The 19,848-nt window shown below is 49.8% G+C and overlaps 1 non-coding gene across 1 annotated transcript; it reads left to right on the forward strand.

Annotated features, from left to right (window-relative positions):
- Window positions 1-2,175: 2,175 nt before the first annotated feature.
- Window positions 2,176-2,248, forward strand: TRNAS-CGA (transfer RNA serine (anticodon CGA)). Its single transcript has one exon. It is a non-coding gene; the product is annotated as a tRNA-Ser (tRNA).
- Window positions 2,249-19,848: the final 17,600 nt, after the last annotated feature.

Consider the following 19,848-nt stretch of genomic DNA (forward strand, 5'->3'; position numbering starts at 1 on the left):
CAGATCTACCAGCAGGAAATACGTTGTCCGCTTGGACCTCGGAGTCACTGACGCCGTCCATTGCGAGATTTATTTTGCACGTCAGCGGCTTAACACCTCAAAAACGTTATGTAGCGGGAATGACGCCAGACCGACGCAGTTTCCTACGATCGTGATGCAACTATGCATGCCATGACTAGAGAAGGAAGCAAAGTCATACAAAACAGCGTACCAGCCTCACACACGCACCGTGGAGCGTGGCAGTGTACGCATATGAACAAGCACGTATAGATGTGTGCACAACGTTTTCCTTTCCCTTTGCTGATCGCAGGGTGCTTTCTTCCGCCGCAGGCCAAAGAAGAATGACCGCACAGAAAGGTCCCACTCGTGTTCACGTTGATACAGGGCCTAGTATTTTCTTTTTCTACCGTGCCGAGAGGTCAACGAGTGGTCACTCTACGTGCGACTCGCCAGAAAACGGGCCAGGGGAGGGCGATGTCGGTACAAGGGGGCCGCAACTCACGCACGCGTCCATAGACGTGTCGTACACTGCAAGGCCGCGCATTCTCGAAGGGACTCGCACGAGAGCGCGCCGGCCCAGTGTGGCGCAAGAGGAGGCCTCCGCACGGAGCGGCGCCGTGACGGGTGTGTTAGCCGGGGGATGGCCAAATGAATTTCGCCGGTTAATTAGTCGGCGAGACGGAACTGCTTTCGCCGCACGGCCCGTAATTGACTCGTCTTTCACGTCGCGCAGCGGACAGAGGCGGCGCGCGGTGCCTGATTGCCCATCACTTGCTTCTCTTGCCGTCGAGGGCTCAATTAGGCAGCCACGCGCGCGCGATCGAAGGCGAGCGCACACCGCGCGCGCGCCGCTTGGCCGGGGCTGCTCAACGCCGGCGCGGCGGCTGTTGACATGCGCGGCAATTATGGCCGGCCCGTAATTACTCGGCGCATCCTCGCCGATACGACGTGCTGCGCGGCGGTAACTCGATACTCGCGCGTGTGCTTGCAGGGGTGTATCCCCTCGCCCAGCCCTCTGCAGGCTTCTCGCTGCAGGCGCGCGCTGACCGACCAGCACGACAACCTGGCGCGCAACTGCCGCGCATGCTGGTATACTGGTGAGCACGGCTCGACCGCCTGATGTGCATACGTGATGTGTCGTGGCTTAGTGCCCTCCGCTCTTTTCCTTTTTTCGGTTTTTCGCTTCTGTGCAGTCGGGCTGACTGCTACAGGGAACTAGCCTGCGCCGTTTTGGGTGTCTTCGTTGTGGCTGACTGCTGTACTACTTGGAAAGATGTTCAAGCTCTGAAAGTGGCCGCGTCAGGATGACTTCGATGGGCCCTATGGCTGAAGCGAGTTGAGGTTTCTGCACAAACTTTTGAAAAACCTAAGTAGTCGCAACTTTTGAAGGCGTAGCAAGACGTGTTGTTGCACGAGTTGGTTCATGACACTGAATAAATAAAAAGAAAACTGTGTGTGTGAGTGCGCGCGCGCGTGTGTGTGTGCGTGTGTACGCCCTTTTAATTAATTCCGCACAGCTTTTCAAACAGTTATTGATAGTATTGACGTGATCTTTTTGGGTGAAGGCAACTGGTCAGTAAACCCACATATGCTACCTGAAGGCATCAATGTTGCCGGATTCGAGACCCTCGTTAAGTAATAAACGAGAAGAAAGGGAAGGTTAAACGAAGGATAAACGAGAAGGAAGGGGAAGGAAAGAAAAGGGAAAGGGAAGAAAGGGAAGGGACGAAGAAAGGGAAGGCGAAATGCGAAGGTTGTGGGTTCGGTTCCCACCTGCGGCAAGTTGTTTTTTCACTCACTTTAATTTCCATTTATTTATCGTTTCTTCATTCCATTTATTAAGCAGAAATAATTTCCCCTATGTTGTCCTTGGTGTCAATGTTTGTTTCCTTTCCATGATATGACTAATAAAAATCGGGCCCCTCGGTTAACCTCCTTTCTTCTCGTTTATTACATAACGAGGGTCTCGAATCCGGCAACATTGATGCCTTCAGGTAGCATATGTGGGTTTATTGACCAGTTGCCTTCACCCAAAAAGATCACGTTCTCGTGACACCTACGGCAACAAGGACGTTCCACGTCCGCCGCCAAGGTCTGTGAGTGGTGGCGCTGGCTAACACTCCCAGGGTTCTACTAGGACACATAAATACCCAAGAAAGTGGATGGGAAAACGGCGCCGCGGTAGCTCAATTGGTAGAGCATCGCACGCGAAATGCGAAGGGTGTGGGTTCGGTTCCCACCTGCGGCAAGTTGTTTTTTCATCCACTTTAATTTCCATTTATTTATCGTTTCTTCACTCCATTTATTAAGCACAAATAATTTCCCCTATGTTGTCCTTAGTGTCAGTGTTTGTTCGCTTCCCATGATATGACTAATAAAAATCGGGCCCCTCGGTTAACCTCCTTTCTTCTCGTTTATATATATATATATATATATATATATATATATATATATATATATATATATATGTGTGTGTGTGTGTGTGTGTGTGTGTGTGTGTGTGTGTGTGTAACGTTTTACGAATGTTGACTAAAAAAGCGATCGCTTCCATTGAGTGAGTTAAACGGAAAATAGCGTCACTTCTCGCTAATTAGCAAAGGCAATGCATCTGGTGATTGACCCACCTGGGTAATGAATCCGCCTACGTGCCGCCGTCTTGCTGTTCCGCCTGTTCACTGGGGAGCCGAACACTTATGCATGCGCCTTCTTTCTACGGTTTTAACTCGAGATGAATAACCCCAGAGTATTAAACGCGTGCAAGAGAAGAAGAAGACAACACGGCAGCGACTAGACAGGACAGGCAAGAATCTCGGTTGCACTAACTTGGGCCTGATTTCATTAGTGTCACTGTCCGAAGACGGTCAAGAGTGGTATCACAGTTATCTTTGTTAAGAACTGAGACTTAAGCTAGTGTTGTTCTTACCTTATTAGGAACTTGCAATGGTACACGAAGGCAGCATTAAATATATCTATTTCGACTACTTTTTGAATCCTTTGTTTTATCATTTAAGCTTTCCTTGTTTGCATTATACGGCTAAGAGTAGCAGTGCAACCCAAGGGCGTCCGTATCTCCTTAAAGCTCGTGTAATTGAAAAATCTAACCAAACTGAATTCTCGAGGCAATTAAATTGCGCGTGCCGCTTGTTGCTGATATTTCAAGCAAACTACAAATGGTGGCGCAATAGGAGAACACACTGATAAAATGTCTAATCTATATGGAGAAGCAGGACATGGAATGTGATCGCAAATAGCTGGATATTCATTAAGATGATTCCCAAGTGTTATTTTGCTGTTTGAATCCTGTTTTCAGGGCTAGTAGTTGATGCCGAATAAAGCAACTCAACTCCGCCAGTTTGTTATATGCACAGTTATGCATACAGTTAGGTCGTTATGTGTAGTTGTGTTGGTCTCCTTGTTTGCGGAACTGTGCATGTCTGTGCTTGTCCTTGTACTTTTTTCTATGCATTTTTATCCCTAACGTGCGGAATTTTGCATGTATGCATGCTCCACCATCCAGCTCTCTTCGGTGTTCGTGTTTCTCTTTTTTGTTTGGTTTAGATGTGAAGAAGAGCATCCAGAGCCACCCAAAAGCACCGGCCTCTTCTTTCACATTGTTACCAAATTACAATATTGTTTAAAACAGTGGCTGCGAACGGTTACTATCGTTAATTTCATCAAAACATACAAACACCACAAGAAAGAGAAACATTTTATCAGCAGGCTGGTAATCGTCCCTTTCTCATAGAAGGTACACTGTGCCGACTCCCCTTGGGAGAAGAAGGAAAGATGGAAGACGGCGCACAGCACGTCACGGACAGGCATGGAGAGGAGGAATACTGCAAACGAGGGTCATACGCGCTGAGGCATGCGAGCCGACTGACAATTAACCGTCGCACATCGAAGCAAAGAGAAGGAAATGGCGGAGGATAAAGAAAAAGAAAAGAGAAGAAAGGGAGGGGGTGGGCTACGGCTCCCGATATTCACGACTTTTCCTACACAGCAAGGGCGCGCGGGGATCTTGAAGTAGTGGCCGCTGCCGACTTTCGTTTTCGCGCGAACACGAGTTGGCGCATTGTCCGCGGTGGCGTCGCATTCTCGAAAAGTCCACGGGGGTGCCCGGGGGACAAGGGGAGGGCTGACGAAGCCGGTCGCCGCGCGTGTCTTTTGGCCGCTCTCCTTGCGCCGGCGGCAGAGTCCCATGGCAGGAGTCCGAGTGGTGTCCCGCGCGCGTGCTGAACAGCGGCGGCCATAATGGGCTGCTTGACAGGTAGGCGCATTTATAACGCGGTCCACCGCACTCGGCCCCATTGTCGCCCTGGACGGCTGATATACCCCGCTTCGCCGGTCCGCACTCACTCGATCGTTTCGCGAGTCAACTGCCGCGAGAGACCAAGAGCGGCACCGAAGAAAAGGCGGGCGACTTGGCGGCAGTCTACTTTAAGGATGTCCGCCCGAAGGGCTCCCTATAAAAAGGTGGGGAAAAAGGGGAGGCCCCCGGTCGACAATGGCCCCATAACGAAGTGTCTCCCTCTCCCTTCGGTGTGCAGCGACAGTCCTCCGGTGTACCGGCCCGGCGCCGTTGGCACCGGCGACGCTGCATGGCTCGCTCAACATTTTCTATGGCCTTGTTTGACGTTCAGTTTCGTTACTTTTTCGCACAGCCCGTCGTGAGCTGGGCGGAAGGACGTCGTCGTCGCCGTCCCAAACGCGGGGCGCAAGTATACCTCCCCGTGTGTATAGAGGAACCCGTGCTTGCTGTATTGACACCGCGTTCTGTTCGCACTGATCTTGGCTTTCATAGCGCTCCCCTCTTCTCACGCGGACCCCACTCTCTCATGAAGAGTATAGAGCGTGTATAAACGACGGTGGCGAAGTGTGTGTGTATTGCGACAATTTAAACGTCTCTCCTCGAGTCGCCACACCGTCGCGCAGACTCTACTTCGCGAGGATGTCCGGGGCGCCAGCTTGGTCGCAGTTATTTATGTAGTATGTATACGTGTAGGTAGTGTAGGTGTGCTCGGTGCTCGCTTTTCTGGCCGCCGGCGGCTCCGCGGGCCGGCCGGTATGTACGCTCCTCTCACCACGTGTGGGGGTTTCCATCCTTTTGTCGCGTCGATTTTCGCGAACGACGATCTCTTGTTGCCACCCCGCCGAGGCTGTGTACAAACCTTTAATGGAGTGATCCTTTTATCGCCGCCGTGTCTGTTAATATCGCGCCACTGTGCGCACGCACGCACGCACCGGTGTCTTCCCGCCGTATGGCTCCGCTCGTCCCGCCCGAACATATATTCCCGCGCGCCCTTCTGATATTTTTCGTCTTCCGCGGCGGGTCTTTGACGCGCGCTTCCTTGGCCCTCCGCCGGAGGCCAACGATGTTATTATTGCGCCCGTAATGGCAGGAGAGAAGGGACGCCCTGAGGAAGTGCGGCGACGCTGCTAAAGGCGGCGCCGCGATCGCGATAAATTTGCGACTGTCGGTGCCCGGCAACGTGTAATGGAGTGTCCGCACAATGGCGCCGTTCTGTGTTGCGGAAAAAAGGTCGCCGCGGCGTTGTGTGTGCGTGCGTCTGCACCGGCGCGCACAATGCCTTGTTGTCCCTGCAATCGGGCCTCCCTTCTTCGTGCAGGGTTCGCTTCTTTTCCTCGCGTCATGTTGTTGTTGTCGTTGAACAGCCGTGTTCATTCTCCAGGCCGCCCAGTTACGCGGTGTTAGGAAAACGGTGCCGCCTTTATCAAACCATATACGGAAGGACTTGTTCGCGGTTTTGCGCTGTTTGCCGTCCTTTCTCCGAGCGCACGAGTAGTACGAACAAACTCTGTGAGTAGCCACCACTGATTTATTGTTCTTCCCTATTACGCTCTCCTTTCGGTGGATAGATACAACGACAGAAATGCAGCTCATGCACTCACATTATTCTTTACGCAACGTTGAACCTGTGCACTCGAGTGCGTGCATATATAAGCTGTGAGTCTATGAGGCTCACGTCGATAAGTACACACATCTGCTGGCTTTTATACTGTTTTGGTGCAAGCAGACTTGTCGCTTTCGTGCAACTAAGTGTTATAGCTTAACTAAAGCAAACAGAAAGGGCAACTAAAAGGGCAGTTTCTCCGACGGTGTAGCGCGAAACGTTGTGCGTGCCTGCCTTTCATGAAAGCCCTCGTGCACAACACGATGCTTGACGGGAAATGGCTGCGATCTGTGCGATCTGCGTTTGTCGGAACGGAACGAAACGAAAAATGAAACGAAACGATATTTTTGATCGGAACGAAAACGTAATCGAAACGTTATTTCTTATTTTGTTCGGAGTGAAACCAAAATATTTTTGATCGGTTTTCGGTTCAAGGGGGAAATAGGCAATCCGAAACAAGCGACTTCAGGCAATGTCGTAATTAGCGCGTATCTCAGGGGGCCGCATAAGCGCACATCTCAGGCAGTGATAATGCGAGCAATAGCCGGTCGAGCTCTCCACTAATCTATCCTGCAGCTTGGTGCACTAGAAGATCGACATCGTAGCAAAGCCCAGAGCTTGTGCGTTGAAGAGCTTATCGTTTCATTTTCTACAGGTACAACACTTTGTTACCGAAGTTTTGTCGTTCGTTTATGTTCGTTTTATCCGAACAGTGGTCTCGCATTTCGGTGAGTACACTCGATAACGTGCTGCTTCTAAAATCACGCTCAGTGCCTTGGCTGAAGCACTGAACATGATCTCTGAATTCATAATTCACTTATTGAGAAAAATAAATGCTATGTTTTATGGTTACTTTGCTTCTAAAATTTTTACATGCGAACCGAAACCGTTATGAACCGCTACGAAATTTCTTTTTTCGCTCCGAGCAGAACCGGAACGGTATTTTTTTCAGCGGAACGGAAACTAGAACCAGAACGAAATACATTTCGTTCCGAAACCCTGCGCACAAGTGTCGACATGTTTGATTCAACATTAATTATCTGCAAATGGTTTAGTCGATGGGCTCTGCTTTTAACATGCTGTTTGCCCCCACTGGCATCTCCGAGCGTGGATTCTGTCACGCACGAGAATTCGAGGAATCTATCCATTCTGACTGTATGTAAGACAGCGTCTGCGAAAACCCAGTTATGGACGTGAAAAGCTGCAGTGGTTATCCAATAACAGTTCGCAGAGGGTTATTGAGGAGTCCGTCTTATGAACTGCAAGCAGACCAGTCTAACACCAGCCTATATAGATCGTTGAAGAGAAAGGAAGTCGAAGAAAATACATTGATGGTGATCTACTTTGGCCGTCGAAAGGATATAAAGTGCGCAAGCTGATGGCAGTTCGTACCACGAGTGTCGCTGTGCAGTTCGTGACTGTTTGCGGCGTCACTTATCTCCGCGCCTCGGAGGAGAGAGCAGCTAAGCAGGGGCAATCTTTCGAGAAAGGCGGGCCATTCTTTAACGTGTCTGAAATGTCGAGCAGCCGAGCGGCGCTTGCGACCAGCCGCGCTTTCTTTGCGACGCTTAAATTTCTTCCCACGGAGCGCATGACGCGTCAAAGTGTGCGCGGCTGCTGTCAGCGGCCATATCGCCGAAATTCGATCGCTCCCGGTCCTCCCTTTGTTCCCGGCCGCCCATTTCGATATAAAGCAATAACCCGGGCGCAATCTGGCCGCGCAGGAGCCCGCGCCGCAAGTGGCCCCGGCGCGATCGGCGTTTAAAGTGACGGACGCCGCGTGGGCGTTCCGCGGTGGTGCCGAAAGCGCAGAGTCAAGCCCGGAGAAGGATCGGAAACGAGGCGCAATGTCGGGACGCTTTGCCGGTCTTTTCTCGTGATCGATCACCGCTCGGCCCGCGTGCACTCTCCCCCCCACCGTCGCACTCCTCGTCCGCGCCCTTCCCTCGCCGAGCGGCGCCGTATTCCTCCCACGCGCTGCAGCAGCAGCGCCCGTTATGAGGTTTCCCCCCTGCGGCTCTCGGTCGGCTCGGCTCTCGCTGCGAGAGCTGGTAGTTGGTGCGGCCGGCGATGGGCCGTATAAATGCCGAGATCCGTCAGCGTCACTCGCGGGACACCTCAACATCGCAGGATCAAAAGTCCCCCGAGAGAAACCGGCGATGACTCTCTGCATATACTTTCAGAAACTTGAGTACAAAGGGTAATTAGAGTCTTGCGTTGAAGTGCGGCGCAGAAAGCGAATGGAGAACGGTGTTTTAATTCGCATTTGCAGTTACGCATTTGCGCGTAACTCAGTTGAAATTAGGAGGCGTGTTTCAGTACGAACTTCGCATTCGCGTATATATATATATATATATATATCCTGGCTTTCGATGTCCAATTGGTCACGTGCAACTACAGCTTGAACGCAGGTTCGCGCTTCGTGCCGACTGTAATTTGCGAGTTTTTTTTTTTTATGTGTATCTGCTATCTATAAGGGCTCATAACTTGTCGTTTTAGCTGGCGGAGCATTTGAGTGGCAGTAACTGAAGGAATATTCGGAAGGTCTGCTGGTCAACAGTGATTATCACAACTGGCCAGTGTCGCTTGCTTACTTTTCAACTCGGCGGATGAATTCCGACATTTCCCTGGCGATCTCATTTCGCATCAGCCATTGACTTGCAACTTCTGTCATCTTCCACTGGTTGTGAATATTAATTAATTTAATCATGGGGTTTTACGTGCCAAAACCAGTATCTGATTATGAGGCACGCCGTAGTGCAGGACTCCGGAAATTTCGACCACCTGGGGTTCTTTAACGTGCACCTAAATATAAGTACACGGGTGTTTTCGCATTTCGCCCCCATCGATATGCGGCCGCTGTGGCCGGGATTCGAGATCCCGCGACCTCGTGCTCAGCAGCCCAACACCATAGCCACAGAGCAACCACGGCGGGTTGGTTGTGAATATTGACCGCTCGAGACCGTTCACCGAGTCAAAGATACTCGGACCGTGGCCACACCCGTCACTGGCTCGAAAAGCGATTCGTGCACTAGTGCGGTACTTGAAGTGCACGGGCTTAACAGACCGTTTATAGCGTCCTTGTGTATGGTGTCCCTCCCACACGTACTCAGTACTTACTCTCTCCCTTTCTTCCTCTTTCTATTCCCCTTTCCCCCACCCCCAGTGTAGGGTAGCAAACCGGATGTTGTTCTGGTTGACCTCCTTGCCTTTCCTACCCTTGTTTTCTCTCTCTTGACCGCTGCGAAAATTTTTCTTTGGTTCTTCGCCACTGACTCTGGCTGCTGTCTTCGTTGGCGGCACGGACGCCGTCTTCGGTACCCCAGCATTCGCACTGTGCAGCTCAAGCAGTATCGCCCTTGGTCACGTGGTTACACTTACTGCGGCGACAAGACAAATTGTTAGACAGAACTCACACGCGCGGTTCTTTCCTCCCATCAAGCGCTGTTTTGTTCCTACGCCCTGTAATAACAGCAATAATTTACCTTGAATCGTTGTCAGCAGTACATAAAGGATGGCTTTGAAAAGTTTGGTGCCTCCTAAACAATATTATTCATAGCCGGCATGACTTCATGCCGTAACAACAAACTGCAAACATGCTTGTGGTATTTTCATATTGTGTAATTTCCTGAAGTAATTTAGCTACATAAGCTTATCAGGATGCGCGTCAGAATACAGGGGCAATAACAAATGAACCTTTCTGTCGTCAAGCCTGGAACAAGGCGTATCATAGTATATATGCTAAGCGCTAATTCGGCCTCGAAAAAAACCGAGCGAGTGAGTGTGGTTGAAGAGACGAGTTCTTTTTTCTGCTTTTTTCTTTTTTTACTGCACGCCCTCACGTCGCTGCCGTAGTATACGCCGTATATCATTCCTTTCTGGATGCCACTTTACCCTTTATGCATCCATGAAAGAACACCGATTTACATTTCGGCATTTCCGGCGCTTGTATCCGATGAGAAATAACACAACGAAACCAGAAAGCAAGAGCGCACAGCCCCGAGTCTCTCTCACTTCTTCGCAACAGTGCATGCAATCGATGAATGCGATGAGAAAGGCGTATCGCATTCGTTGCCTGATAAAGAGCGATCAGAACCAAGGAACAAGAATGAGCAATTATATTCGTGGCCATTTGGCTTGACAAGCCGTTTTCTCGAATCGAATATGCTCCTCGTATACGGCATTGAATGCCATGGCGCCTGCTTGGCATACCCTGCATGGGCGCGCTATTCGTCTCGATTGAAACGGTTTGCGTGCTCCGAACACTTTGGAAGCAGCCGGGACACTTTGGGGTGCATTGGCTTCAACTACATGAGCAGAATGGCCACATTACACTGTAATTTTTCTTCGTCATCCGGAAGTCGTAAAGTGTGCTCTTAATGCAGCATTAACAGGCTTATGTGGCTCTTGAGGGTCATGAGTGAGGATTAAACGTTATCTCACTTCCAAGCCATCGCTGCGTCGTTTTATTCCTGTCTCTCTATGCAACCCCCCCCCCTCGCCCCATTTTTTTTTTACATGCATACTTCACTGCGAGTGGGAAAGCCTTTGGCCCTTAATCCGCTATAATCCGCGTCAAATGCACAAGGCATACGCGTCTCGTACCGCGGGGTGATCAAGATGTTCGTGTACATTGCGAGACTGCTCACACAACGCACAGCAACGACTGCATGCTACAGAAAACAGACGAAGAAAACTGCAACACCGACGAGAATTACCGCGGTGATTGTACCCTATAGGGGAGACAAAAAACGGAGGTGTGAGCGTGGATTCAATGGTATCCTTAAAGCAGCAATCAGTTTTCCGCGGTGTCGTGCAACCGCGGGAGAAACTTGGAATTCGTCTGACCGTACACATCGGCCATAGCGTTGAAAATGAGGGCAACGTCATAAAGCTGCCGGCAGGTATGTAGAACCAATTGAGATTGGTCGACACCTGCACTGCTCTTGGTAATAAAGGAACTAACGATATGATCAAGGAACCGATCAGCGAGATAAGCCTTGTGAACCACATCAATGAAGATATGGAGAGGAGGGAGGGAAAGAGATAAGTAGAAGACAGGGAGGTTAACCAGAATAACGTCCGGTTGGCTACCCTACACCGGGGGAATGGGAAAGGGGGAAGACAAAGAAAAGAGGGAGAGAGAGGAGGGAAGGAAAGAAGGAAATTGCGGTGAGTTCACTGACGTGTGTGGTCTTACAGAAATTGCATTAATAGTCACAGATGGTCGCACAAGCCTGTCGTCCTTAAGAAGCACAAAAGCGCCTTCACCGCTTTAAGGGCCGTTGGGCGATGGGGGCGGTGTCCCAGCAGCACCTGCACAGAAAGCGGCCGATTGTCCAGTTTTTGGAAAGCTTTGGCAAGTTCTTGTCTCTCTGGGGTATATTGTGGGCAGTGGCACAGCAGGTGGTCGATGTTTTCTTCGGTGTCGCAGACATCGCATGCTGCACTGTCAGTCACTCCAATTAATGTAGAGTATGCCTTTGTGAAGGCAACTCCTAACCAAAGGCGACAGAGAAGCGTAGCTTCACGTCGAGGAAGTCCGAGTGGAGGTCGGAGTTGCAGGGAGGGGTTTAGTCGATGCAGTCGTGTTAGTCCTAAGTTTGGCGAGTTCCACTCGGTCAGTGTGAGACTGCGTGCCAAGTGTCGAAGCTGCCTTGCGGCGTCTATCCTCGAAAGCGGAATTGGAACGCTGTGCTCTTCTTGATGGGCTGTGCGAGCAGCGTTATCGGCGGAATCATTGCCACTGATTCCACAATGTCCAGGTACCCACTGAAAAACGACCTCGTGACCTTTTTGTTGGACGTGATGGTAAAGTTTCGCGATTTCGTATGTCAATTGGTCATGGCATCCGTGTTGGAGAACTGACTGCGTGCACTGTAATGCCGGTTTTGAATCACAGAACACAGCCTATTTTCTAGGTCTTTCAGAATCAATGAATTGCAGTGCTCGACGCAGGGCCGTTAGTTCTGCCGCCGTTGAGGTCGTGACATGCGATATCTTGAACCGCAGTGTCATTCCTCGCGTTTGTATAACCGCGGCTCCACCAGAACTGCACGACGTAGTAACGTGCACATCTATACAGATATGGAGAGAGAGAGAGAGAGAGAGAGAGAGAGAGAGAGAGAGAGAGAGAGAGAGAGAGAGAGAGGAAAGGCAGGGAGGTTAACCAGAGGGGAAGATCCAGTTTGCTACCCTACGCTGGGGAAAGAGGGGAGGGGGAGGTAAAGTGATAACAAAGTAGAGATAAAGAAAGAAAGAAGCACAGACATACAATCACAGTCGGTCACTGTCACCGCATAATGTCACCGCACAGCCCAGTAGCACTTGCAGCACTATGAACCGTCTGTTCATGCTACAGCCGCTTGTCCAATTCTGTTGCCCTTAAAAACTGCAACAGTGCCCTCGTTGCCCTCTGCTGCGCTGGCTTGTGATGACGGCATTTTAAAATAAGTTTCTCTGTTAGAGGTCTTCGGTCAAAGTGCGCTATCGCGTTTGCGAGTGATCGTCTCTGTAAATTATAGCGAGGACAGTCACAGAGAAGGTGTTGAAGAGTCTCCTCGTCACCACAGTCATCACACGAGGCGTCGTCGACCCATCCGACTCGGAAAGCAAAAGACTTGGTGTACGCCACCCCTAGCCATATTCGACAAAGCAGGGTAGTTTCGCGACGGCAGAGTCCAGCTGGAATGCAAAGGCGTAGAGAAGAGTCTAGGTTGTGCAGCCGGTTGTTTTGAAAACTTCCTGCATTCCACAATGTGATATCATGGCTGAGCATTCGAAGCTTTCTAGCGGCATCGGTCCTTGATAATGGTATCGGCTGCTCTTCGTCGCCTTGAAGAGCCGACCGAGCAGCGTTATCGGCGTGTTCGTTCCCTATGACGCCGCAGTAACTTGGAAGCCACTGAAATGTCACGTGGTGTCCTTTCTCAGTCAAGGTGTGGATTAGTTCTCTAATCTCGAATACGAGCTGTTCGTGTGGTCCACGTCGCAGGGCTGATAACAAAGAGTGCAGTGCTGCCCTCGAGTAACTGAATATTGACCATGTTCGAGGTTGTTCTTGGCTGACGAGACGAGAGCTGAAAGTTCCGCAGACATCGCTGTCATTGGGTGACATGTCTTGAAACTGGTGGTGGTGGCTTTCGCTGGGAAAACCACGGCTCCAGAGAAACACTGGAGAGTTGCCGATCCACCAGTATAAATATGCACGTGCTCGGCGTACCTCTCGTGCAAAAGGAGCAGAGTTAGTTGTTTAAGAGCAGGTGAAGACAGCTCAGATTTTTTTCCTGATTCCTGGTACGGTGAGGTGCACTGCCGGTCGAGCCAAACACCATGGAGGAATCGAAGGCTTAGTTGCGGGGGTGAAGCCTGATGGAAGGCAGGTGTAATAATCCGAAATCGTAGTACAAAATGATGCCTGCGGCCTTTCTGACGGTAGTGTTTCCAGATGGTGGGAACGGGCATGGGCAACGTGCCTAATGTGCACTCTCAACACTTCCACAGCAATGTGTGTTTGTATGGGTTGGTCCCGGGTGATCGCAATAGTCGCTACTGTCGATTTGCATTTTGGCAAGCCAAGACAAACCCTGAGAGCCCGAGTTTGAATAGCCTGTAGAGCACGAGGATTTGTCTGGCAAGTGTTGGTCACTGCGGGCGAACCGTATCTCAAGAAGCCCAGAAAAAGAGCCCTGTACAATTCCAACATTGCATGCACTGACATTCCCCAAGTCTTTCCAGCCAGAAACTTGAAAAGTTGGGAGATTGCTGTCAGACGGTGTTTCAAGTAGGTCAAGTGTGGGCTCCATGAGAGATCTCTATCAATGATTATTCCAAGAAATCTGTGAGTCTTATCGTAAGAAGTTATCTGGCCATTTATTGATATTGCGTAGGGTGTCATTGGTTTGCGAGTGAATGCCATCAGTGCACATTTGTCTGACGAGATTTCAAGGCCTTGGTTGCGGAGGTATATAGCTGTCAGGGTAGCAGCCTTTTGAAGTCTTGCACGTATCTGAGGAGGTGTCACACCTGAAGTCCATATGGATATGTCATCTGTGTACATTGATATCTTGATCGCTGCTGGCAGACGATCAACGAGACCAATGAGTGTGAGGTTAAATAGGGTAGGGCTTAGTACACCACCTTGAGGAACACCTCGGTAGGTGTAGTGTCGTGCGCTTTTACCATCGCTGGTACATAGAAAGAAAGATCTCATAAAAGGATAATGAGAAATCCACTGGAAAACGCGACCACCTAGGCCAACCATCTCAAGAGCACCGATGATAGCTTCGTGAGATACGTTATTGTATGCTCCCTTGACATCCAAGAACAAAGCTGCAGATAATCTTTTGCGAGACTTTTGATGCTGGACATACGTAGCGAGATCAACAACAATGTCTATTGAAAACCAGCCATGTAATTTGGTAACAGGTTGTAGTGTTCCAGGTACCACTTCAAGCGGGCAAGGATCATCTTTTCCATTACCTTTCCCACACAGCTGGCCAGCGCTATTGGGCGGTATGAGGTGAGTTGAAATGGGGACTTGCCTTGCTTCAGGAGAGGGACCAAGCGGCTTGTCTTCCATTCTTCGGGTACCATGCCATCTTACCAAGATATGTTGTATAGATGTAAGAGTTCTCTCCGTGCGCAATCACTCAGGATGTTCAAGGCGTGGTAGGATATTCCATCGGGTCCCGGGGATGAAGAACGCCGGCATAGAGCAAGAGCCGCTTCTAGTTCCTCCATTATGAAAGGAAGATCCATGTGGCAGTCACGTGAAACAGGGATGTGACTGGGGCTGGAAAGCCTGGACCGGTTGCTTGGCCAGCGATCCTTGCACAGAAGTCTTCTGCAACATCAGCATCCAGTCGCCTCTGGAAGAGCGCCAGCGCTTTGAATGGGAAGCGTTGTTCAGGGAGGGAACGCAGACCACGTATGGTTCTCCAGATGAGGAAAAGTGGCTTTCGGGGGTCTAGGGACTGGCAAAAGATTGTCCAACGTCGAGATGCCAATCTATCCATGCGACGTTGAATTTTCTTTTGTAGTCGTCTGGCTGTCCTAAGGTCTTCGATGGATTTTGTTCGCCGGTAACGCCGCTCCGCACGACGACGCAGCGCACGAAGTCGCTTCAACTCTAAATCCAGTTCCGTGTGCTTCGACGAAACCGTGACCGTGACCGTGGCGTCTCGTATTGCAGACTTGATTGTCTCCTCTAATCCAGAGGACAAGCCAGATATGGAGAGAAGTGCAATAGCGGCAATGGAGCTGTATGAATGGTGAAAACGTGTGTGCGTGGCTGTAACTCCCACAAGAAAGTAAATGGAAAATTGAATCAATCGACCGTAAATCAGCAATTGCAAAAGGTACCGCTATTATATTTACGTTCAAAAATGTAAGACCTTCATACTATTGCAAATTATACCTCGATCGCGTGCCTGTATAATTATGAGCGGTAAACTTCAGGGAGCAACAAAAAAAAATTGTAGAGACAAATATTTGATCATTCCATTAGATACGGCCGATACTACGGGATTCTCACGGGCAAAGAGAAATTGGAAAATAAATAAATAAAGAAAAAAACAAGCAAGCTTGATATTTGAGTTACTGAGAACGCTTCACCAAAAATATCGAGTAATTTAATTCATGCAAAACGTTTTGTTTGTTTCTTTAATGACCTCAGAGACGTAAGTCAGTTGCTATTTTGCAGCCAGTTTTCACGGGCAGGTGCAGGTTTCTTGCGCGTAATAATCGCGAGGTTAATTACTGATATGCCGTATACAGGTTGTCCCACATAATCTGAGCCAAAGTTTTAAAAATGAAAGGCACTCCGGACGCGAGTTGAACCGAATGCATAATGTTGGCACTGGCCTAGAGTTACTCCGGCTATTTTTTATTTTCCCCTCAACTAACGGATTAGTTATGTTTATTTATTCAACTTTTTAAGTATTTGGCTGCAGACCCCAAGTGTGATATGCAATGTTGTAGAGCACCTTGAGAAACCTCTCAAATTGGTTCCAACACGATATATCTCACGTGGTCCGTTTTTCCGCGTTCCAAAGAAAGCCCGCGAAATATGAAAAAAATACCACGTGACGGGGCGCTTGCGCACTGCTATTGTGCTGCTCTCAAGGATGCGATGCATGAACAAGGTCGGCTGCAGCGAGACTGGCCTGCGACAGGGCATTTGTGCCGTCATGCGATAATTAAGAGCCGCATGCCCAGATGCCGTGCACCAGGCATAACGCCCTGTCGGGCGCTATAGTCTCGCTGCAGTCGACCTTGTTCATCCATCGCACGCTCGAGAGCAGCACAACAACAGTGCGCAAGCGCCCGTCACGTGGTATTTGTGTGTGTGTGCGTGTGTGCGCGAGTGTGTGTGTTTTAAATTTTGCTTCTTGCCAAAAGAAAAGGTAAATTGAGTAGCATGCTGCTTCCTATCGTTTTCTCTGGTTCCGCAGATATATAATCCTACTTATTTCTCGCGTCAAGATGAGGCTAGTGAGATCGAAATGAAATTAATTTCATGATTACTGCGAATAACCTACAGACTGCATGCACGGAAGGTTAACTATACAGGGTGGTTCAGCGAACACTTAAAAAAAAAAAATTGTTTTTTAAGTTGCCTGTGGCAGATGGCCCAATATTAGTTCGTGAGCTGGTCTGCTCGAAGAGATGGACATTACTTGCACAAAGAAAAAAAAAACTGAAATGCATAATCGACCAATTAACAGAAAAACGCCAATTAAGTTTTTTAACTAATTACCTTATGGCACATATTACAGTTTACAAATTATACAGTGGGTGCGACTGCAAGGCATGTCCACATAAAAATCATTGTAGGGATGACATCATTTACGAGGTATCCGTCGTCAACCCTGCGGTAAATATACACTGCCGTTCAACTTACTTTTCTAACAAAACGTCGTTTTATGCGTTGAAGTACAAAAGTAACTGGAACGCCGATGCATTTCTCCGCAAAGTTCGGGATTTAATATCTCGAAACTGGGGTCATCCTGAGAATTCGTTGCAAGCGGATCCGGCTTGCGAAATCTCTGGCTATAATTTGTATATTGCAACATGTGCCGTATGGCAATTAGCCAAAATTTTAATTAGTGACTTTTACAGCCAAGCTGTATATGGGTAGCCGATTCGTCCGTCCGTCTGTCTGTCGCCTGTACGCCGAAAACTTCTACGGCGCAACACCATGCGCATGCGCGAAAAAAAGAAAGAGGCGCGCAATTGGCTGCGTCAGTAATGACGTCGTTGCTCTCCGTCGCAGTCGAGCGCACGTGCAGCAGTTTCTCTCCGGCAGCTTTCGATCAGCAACACCGCCAGCAGAACCAAGTACGTGCTCGTCTACGCCGTGCCGATGCTGCAACCCGGGCACAAGAACAGGCTCATGCAGCCGAGCGCAAGCAGCAACTGCGTACCGAGGATCCGGCAGCCTACCAAGCAGTCGTTTAATGAACCGTCGGGATTCACCCAGTGATAAACACCGGGGCCACACGTTTCAGCTTCGCTGGTTGGCCATCTGGAGCCATATACAGTAACCCTACGCTCCCGCGTTCTTTGTCTTCTTCCACAGCTAGCTCCTGGCCGCTTATCATTCAGGGTAGAATTTCACTTCTTTCCTGTCGTCGTAATGGGGAGGCGGCGTTTACGGGGGTATAGCCATTCGTCGTCTTACGTGATGGCCAGATTTAATTTTCAAGCAATTTAATTTTGAATAATCGCAAGCGACAATGGCGGACTGTGGGCATACCGTCACTGACGTCGTTCTCTCCGTTGCAGATGACCGTGTGTGTAGCCTCCTTCAGAAGCACGAAGACGTAACCAATAATTGACAAATATTGCAATGAACCGTCGGGATTGGACCAGTACGTGATAAACACCGAGGCCGCACGTTTCAGCTTCGCTGGTTAACCATCTGTATACCGAGTGCTTGGGCGGTGATTTACTTTTTTGAGAGCATGCACCTTAGCGCTGTAAGCGCGCGTGGGAAGCGCGTTCCTCGCTCTAAGATCGGTGGCCTCAACGCACGTGCCCTCACGCGAAACCCTGACTTCGTCGCAACTTCTTTTTTGATTAGGTTGCAGCTTAGAAAAGACACCATCAAAACATGCGCCTGTACATCTGCATAAAGCAGAGCTTGGGCCCCTATCTCTGCGTTCTATGGGGTTGCTCACTGAGCTCGCTATGGAGCGATCAAGGAGGCAGCGGCGCTCCGAGCAGCCTCTGGCTGTTACGGAGTGGCCATTTTCCTTGCGCTTTCTGACGTGCGGCAGAGTGCTTGAAGCTTCTTGCTTCACTTCTGCCGCGGGTTCTGCCGGTATGCCACTTATACCAGGCTAGCCATTCTCTCCCCACACTCCCCACTTTCCCCTCTTCCTCCCACTTTCCTCGCTTTCCTCCCACCACCCCACCTTCTGAGCCCCTTCCCACCCCCCAACACCTTCTTGAGAATCAAAAAGCAGGCCATTATAGCAGATCAGGGGACACGAACTGCTGGTTTAAGCATTGGACTCGTGTCTCTAGTGCGCAGTCAAACTAGCAAGCTCGCGTTCCTCAAGGCTATGTTTGACGTTGAATGGTTAAAGTGGGCGCGTGAAGTGGGAAGAACAATCAAAACCGTGCGCCTGTGAAGCAATTTCTGTTCTGATATGATCTTTACGTGCTCCAGCCTGTGTATGGGAACCTCTTGCGCAGCGTCGAACGACTGCAGTGTCGAGGTTCAGTGTTAATATAGTCTCCATAATATTGTTTCAGGCGGAATGGCCTTCACTTTTTTTTTTTTTTGAGAGCATGCACCTTACCGCCGTAAGCGCGCGTGGCAAGCACGTGCCTCGCTCCATGATCGGTGGCCTCAACGCACGTGCTCTCACGCGAAACGCTAATTTCGTCCCAACTTCTTTTTTCGATTAGGTTGCAGCTCAGAAAAGACACCATCAATACATGCGTCTAGCCGCCCTCCGAGCAGCCTGTGGCTGTTGCGGAGTGGCCATTTTCCTTGCTTGCACTTTCTGACGTGCGGCGGAGTGCCTGAGGCTTCTCGCTTCACCTCTGCCGCGGTTTCTCCCAGAGTGCCACGTTCTCTGGGATAGCCCTTCTCTCTCCACACTTCCCGCTTTCCACCATCCCTACCCCTGCGCTTTCTGAGCTCCTTCCGACGCCTCCACGAGCTCCTGAAAAATCAAAAAGCAGGCCAACATAGCAGACCATGGGATACAAATGCAACCATGGCTTCAGTCCTCGTACTCGTGGCGTTAGTGAGACATATCGTGGCTAATACCGCAGTCAGACTGGCAAGCTCGCGTTCCTCAAGGCTATCTTTCACGTTGAATGGTTGGAGTAGGCACGTGAAGGGTGACCAAGAATCGAAACCGTGCGTCCGTCAAGAATTTTCTCTTCTGAAATGATATCCTTTACATGCTCCAGCCTGTGCATGGGAGCCTCCTGCACCTGATGCCGTAAGGGTTAAATTGGCTCAGAAATAACGACAAAATTTAGAGCGCTCCCGTTATATTCAGGCAGACGTATATCATTCACTGATTAAACCCCAATAAAGTCGATTGATTGATTAATTGATTCATTCGTTGATAGCAATGATCTCGCCCTTATCCGCCGTGGTTGCTCAGTAGCTATGGTGTTGTGCTGCTGAGCACGAGGTCACGGGATCGAATCCCGGCCACGGTGGCTGCATTTCGATGGGGGCGAAATGCAAAAACACCCGTGTACTTCGATTTAGGTGCACGTTAAAGAACCCCAGGTGGTCGAAATTTCCGGAGTCCCCCACTACGGCGTGCCTCATAATCAGAAACTGGTTTTCGCACGTAAAACCTCACAATTAATTTTTTTTAATTTTTTAGTGATCACGCCCTTACACACGCGCACAGATACTTCCAATATACAGGTTGTTGCATACTAAACAAAGAAAATGATG

Source organism: Dermacentor variabilis, unplaced genomic scaffold (assembly GCF_050947875.1).
Source record: "Dermacentor variabilis isolate Ectoservices unplaced genomic scaffold, ASM5094787v1 scaffold_12, whole genome shotgun sequence".
NCBI classification, from domain to species: domain Eukaryota; kingdom Metazoa; phylum Arthropoda; class Arachnida; order Ixodida; family Ixodidae; genus Dermacentor; species Dermacentor variabilis.